The following is a 5,474-nucleotide window of genomic DNA, read 5'->3' as shown; positions in this document are numbered from 1 at the left end:
GTATATTTTTCTACAATTTTTTCAGTTAAAAACTAAAAGAATCGCTGGAGCTCGAAAGCCTCAAATCCCTAACTATTGCACAGCTTCCAGCGTCCAACCAATGCTCCGTCACATGTCCGACTGTCACTACTCAATAGTCGGTGAGACTTAACACATCGGGGCCATCTGTGAGATTAGCACTAGGAAGCATAGGCGTGGCGGCACGCCGCGCCCGTGGCCCGTGTTATTATTTCTAAACAACATGCATAATTGCTATTGTTATTGAGTGTATGGTTCATGATCGGCATAGTTGATAGTTGGAAGGGCAACAGTTTAAAAGTTTAGTGTTGGAAATTTATTTTTGTAAGGTCAATATGTATCGAAGAAAGGAAAGATGTGAATATTGGATGAAAGTAAAGGAAACAGGATAATAAAAGTTACTCCATACATTAATTGGTCGAGGTAGTAGATCTTTATATTGGATTACATAGTGCATTAGATTGATCTAGCTGCTCTATTTTGCAACGATATCAGATGCACTTAGTTGGCGTCGAGATTGCACATTTGCCGGCGGTGCCGGTACATATCCCTGCTTGATTGCATAGAAGATAGGACTGCATGACGCAGGATAGAGGAGATGTATTGCTAGCAGATTTAATCCACACTAATGCTGGGATACATGGTTGAGTAAGGTAGCTAGGGTAGCTTTTCTATTTGTTCTTGACTTGTCAGGTGCCTCCGCCGTTGTCCTCTTCGTTTGAGGATATGATGATGATGATCTCCTTCGGTGCTGTGGAAGGACAAATGCACAAAATGTACAAATGATTAGGCAGTGGATTAATTGGCATATCCTGATTAGCTGGCACGTTGGAAGGCAAAAGTGCACCAGAGCCAGCCAAATATTGCGCTGAAGAGCCAGAAAAAACCAAAGGAGCCAACACATCATACCCATCAGAGTGATACTGAGCAACGCCAATAACAGCCCAATCAGGAACGGACGAATATATCAAAGGCAAAATAGCCCAAGAACTCCGTCTCTTCCTAGGGAATCATCACCCGTAAACGCCAACCATTAGATGAACCATACCGGTCAGCCAAAGACAAAGATCCAAAGGACCCCAACGCAAACCTGAAAAAAAATAAGAACGAATAAAATTAGAAACAAATTAAGAGGCCACCAAAACCAGAACAAATAATACAGAGAAATCAGATAAAACAACAAAGACCTTGAGAGTGAGAAGAACTCACTTGACCAAATAAATCGAGGTGCACAATGACCAGCCTGCTCAGCAAATAACCAAGGGCCGCTGATCTTGTCGAACCCACCATGCCCTGCTCCTGTGGAAGCACAAAACAAAGTTGGAATTAAGAAAAGTAACATACACAAAGTACATCAGGAAACAGAAAACAGTGGCAACTGTACAAAATTCAGATCAGGTAGTAAGATCTATTGTAATAACAATTAAATTCTTGAAATACTCCAGAATTTTTTTACCTAAGATTGGGAGCATATATACTACCTACTTTGAATTCTCAGATATGATAATAGACACAGCGTTCTTAAATATCGTCCGACGTGGTGTGGATGTTCTGCTGGAGTCATCAGAAGCAAAATAAAATAAAATAAAAAACACCAAGGTGTATTAGAGGAGTTACAGCCAACCTGAAGAAAAACGCTCATAGCACCAACGTCACCTCCATCAGGCTAAGACACGATCACATGGTGGTTAGCTGAGCTGCCAAGCTGCTAGACTTTCCTGCCAGGACAGAACGCTGGGCCTTATGTACACACTCTGCTTTGTCCCATAAGCTCTGTTTAGAAACAAATTAGCACTATGTAGGTCACATGGAACAGCTATATAGATAGAAAAAATGTTCAGCACCTCAGTCTCCGTGCTAGCGGTAAAGCTGTAATCTGCAATCTCAGAGAAAGGGAGCAACAGAAATGCTGAGACCTGAGAAACAGATGGCATTGAGGAAACATCAAATTAGACAAAAAAAAGTCAGATAAAACCATCAGCAAGTGGATGACTGGCGCTGCTCATCGAAGACCTGCTCTCCGTCCTCGTCACAGCTGCTTACTGCTGCTTGGCGTGACTACCCGATCTTGGTGACGCGCAAGGGCGGGGCATCGGTTGTATGCTGCCGCTCAAGAGTGCAGCTCCTCCTAGACATCACCTCACCCGTTGAGGAGGAGAATCAGTGGCCGACCTTGGGATCAAGCGAGGCATAGGGAAAGAAATACAATGAAAGGAAAGTGACAGGGAAAGTCACGCTCACCTTATTCCCGCAGGGGATGAAGAGCTTCATGTCGAGCTTGCCGTCGTACTTCACGAGTAATCCCACCACCTGTGGATAGATAGAGAGAGAGATCCGAGAGAGGGGAAAGAAAAAATTGAGCTGACGCAGGACAGGGAAGGTTGCGATCTTACCTGCGCACGGCCTCGCGAGCGGGTGGGGCTCAGGTCGGCTCAGGTCGGAGACGGGGACAACGACAGGGGGCGAATCGGGTCGAGGCGGTTGGTGCCGGAGATGCGCCTTGGCGCGGCAGACCAACGCCGGATGTTGTGAAGGCCGGGGCGGGCGGGTAGCGGATGGCTCCGGCGAGGTCGACCGAGGTCTCTGCTTCCTAGACGCGGCCGCCCCGGCACGGCGACCTGCCCTGCAATCCCGCGGCGATATCCTGCAGGCCACGACTCCGAGGTGGAGCCGGTGAAGACAACGCAGAAGGAGGACCTCCTCGTCCGGCCGGAAATACCGTGCGTAGTCACAGCAGAAAACAAATACGGAGTAGCATCTAGATCGGGAGAAAGAACACGAAAAAGTGAAATAGACTAAAAAGAAGCATTCCACACCCACGGGCCACGGCGCCGATGTGCAAGCTGACCCCGCGAAATAGTAGTATTGTCCAGCGACGCCGTCGCCCCGAAGCTCTGCCGTGGCCCTTCTCCGGCAAGTAGCGAGGGAGAGAAGAATAAAGCCTTTTCCGCACGCGAGTAGCTCGATGGTGCAGTTCTTTGACCATCTGCCGTTTAAGCGGAGAAATCCAGAGTAAAGCGGTCACACCGGGGCGACGGGTAAGAAAGGATAACAACCGGTTGCCGGTTGCCCTTTCACCCAAAGAAAAAAAGAGACACGAAACAACTAACAGGATAGTGGAAAAAAAAGATTTACGTGTTCGACGCAACCTATCCAAAGTACCGTAGCATGCCAAATTCGATTAGAACACGTCAGAAAGGATGTGTTCTCCATTCTTTTTCTTTTCGAATGTGTTGTCGATTCTTTGATGCGGACCGTGAAGGAAAGAAAAAGGTGATCCTTCAGGAAACAGGCGACATGAACACGGCAGCTGGCTTGTACATACTACCATTGGAGTATTACGCAAGCACCTGATCGAGATGATATAAATAAGATGACAGCTGCCCAACCTAGGCTAGCAGCCAGACCATTTTTTCAACTACGAAAATACAAGGGATACGTACTGAAGTAACACTAACTCACTAAGAGCATCTCCAGCCGCGTCCCCCAAAACGTCCCCCAAAGGGATTTGGGGCACGCCGGACAAAAAATGCGTTCCAGCCGCGACCCCCAAAGCCCATTTTTGTCCGGTGCGGCCCGATACGGTGTCCGGCGCCCCGAGCCCGTCCCCGTCCCACAGGGGACGCACCGGGGACGCCGGACACAACGAAAAGCGAGGCGGGCTCCCACATGTCGGCGACTATTTGCATAAACCGTTGGTTCGCGCCTCTTTTCTCGTCGCTCCTTCCTTCCCGCGCCTCCCACCCCACCGCCGCCGCTGGATTTCCCGACCGTTTGGGCGTCTGATCTCTGCTGAGAGTCGGCACCGTTGTCGCGACTGGGGCTCCCGCCGGTCGTGCCGCCGCCGCCGCGTCGCCAGCGCGTCCCAGAACGCGCCGTCAAATCCGCCCCACCTCCGCGCACAGAAGGTGCTCGACGACTTGCCAGGTAGGCGCGATTGGCCGCTGTTTGTTGCGTCGTCTGCCTCGGCGCAATTTTAACCATTGATTTTGCTTTAGCCATGGACAGCGACGATGAGATGGTTGCCCTGCTGCTGGAGGACGAGCAAGCCTTCGACGACGACCCGCGGGAGCATTTGCTGATCATCGCGTCCCTCCAGGACATGCTTGACGCTGAGGCGGAGAAGAGGAAGAGGCCGCGCCGCGGAGGATCAAGGCCGGGAAGAAGGAAGTCGAAGCCCCGGCAGAGGATGGAGGGGCATGCCATGCTGCACAACGACTACTTCGCCGACGAGGCAACACATGCCGACAATTTTTGGCGCCGGTATAGGATGAGCAAGGGGTTGTTCATGAATATCCTCCACGGCGTTCGAGAGTTCGACCCCTACTTCAAGCTCAAGCTCGATGCTGTAGGCGTTGTCGGGTTCTCGTCGATTCAGAAGTGCACCGCCGCCATGAGGATGCTTGCATACGGAGCACCTGCCGATACACAGGACGACTACCTTCGCATGAGTGAGTCTACTGCCATTGAGTGCATGTACAAGTTTTGCCGAGCTGTGGTGGGAAAGTTTGGCAAATACTATTTGAGAGGGCCAACTGAGGAAGAGACTGCAAGGATCATGGCACAAAATGCTGCCAGAGGATTTCCTGGAATACTTGGAAGCATCGATTGCATGCACTGGGCATGGAAGAACTGCCCGTTTGCTTGGCAAGGTATATACAAAGTGTTGGGATTCGTAGCATAGAAAACAAAAAAAATCCTACCGCGAGAACGCAATCCAAGCCAAGATGCAATCTAGAAGATGGGAGCAACGAGGGGATGAACGAGACTAACCCTTGAAGATTTCCAAAGCCTACAAGAGGAGGCTCTCGTTGCTGCGGTAGACGATCACTTGCCGCTTTCAAAAGCGCGTAGAAGATCTTGACGGTGCCACAATCGGGCAGCACCTCCGTACTCGGTCACACGTTCGGTGTTGATGACGACGTCCTTCTCCCCGTTCCAGCGGGCAGCGGAAGTAGTAGATCCTCCTTGGAATCCCGACAGCACGACGGCGTGGTGGCGGTGTCGATGGAGATCTCCGGCGGAGCTTCGCTAAGCATATGCGGGAGAGGTGGTGGAGGAGAGGTAGCTAGGGTTTTGGGGAGAGGGGGCTTGGGCGCCGGCCCTCATAGGGGTGCGGCCAAGGTGGAGTCAAGAGTGGCTGCCCCCCTCCCTCTTCTCCTCATTATATAGGTGGAAATCCCCAAGAGTTGTAGTCCAAGTCTTCGAATAAGACCCCAACAACAAAACCTCCCATAGGTGGGAAACCTACTCAAGGAGGGAGTCCTACCCAAGGTGGGACTCCCACCTTTCCTTTGGGTGGGGTGGCCGGCCACCTATGGTGGAGTCCACCTGGGACTCCACCCTTTAGAGTTTGGCTGGCCATGCAAGGTGGAGTCCCTCCGGGACTCCACTTTCCATGGTGATTTCTTCCGAACTTTTCTAGAACCTTCTAGAACCTGCCATAAATGCACCGG

The 5,474-nt window shown here is 50.9% G+C and overlaps 1 long non-coding RNA gene across 2 annotated transcripts; it reads right to left on the bottom strand.

The window, feature by feature from the left end:
• Nucleotides 1-396: 396 nt before the first annotated feature.
• Nucleotides 397-3,011, bottom strand: LOC139835342 (uncharacterized). Of its 2 annotated transcripts, XR_011751143.1 has the most exons (8): nucleotides 2,412-3,011; nucleotides 2,260-2,328; nucleotides 2,032-2,146; nucleotides 1,863-1,934; nucleotides 1,643-1,791; nucleotides 1,228-1,317; nucleotides 928-1,108; nucleotides 397-769 (listed from the first exon to the last, which is right to left on the bottom strand). It is a non-coding gene; the product is annotated as an uncharacterized lncRNA (long non-coding RNA). The 2 variants fall into 2 exon arrangements; XR_011751142.1 differs by having other exon boundaries at nucleotides 1,863-2,146.
• Between the last annotated feature and the right edge of the window lie 2,463 nt (nucleotides 3,012-5,474).

The sequence above is a fragment of the Lolium perenne genome, chromosome 2 (assembly GCF_019359855.2).
Source record: "Lolium perenne isolate Kyuss_39 chromosome 2, Kyuss_2.0, whole genome shotgun sequence".
In the NCBI taxonomy this organism is placed as follows: Eukaryota; Viridiplantae; Streptophyta; class Magnoliopsida; order Poales; family Poaceae; genus Lolium; species Lolium perenne.
The sequence above is the reverse complement of the archived record's forward strand: the minus strand, read 5'-3'. Positions and strand labels throughout refer to the sequence as shown.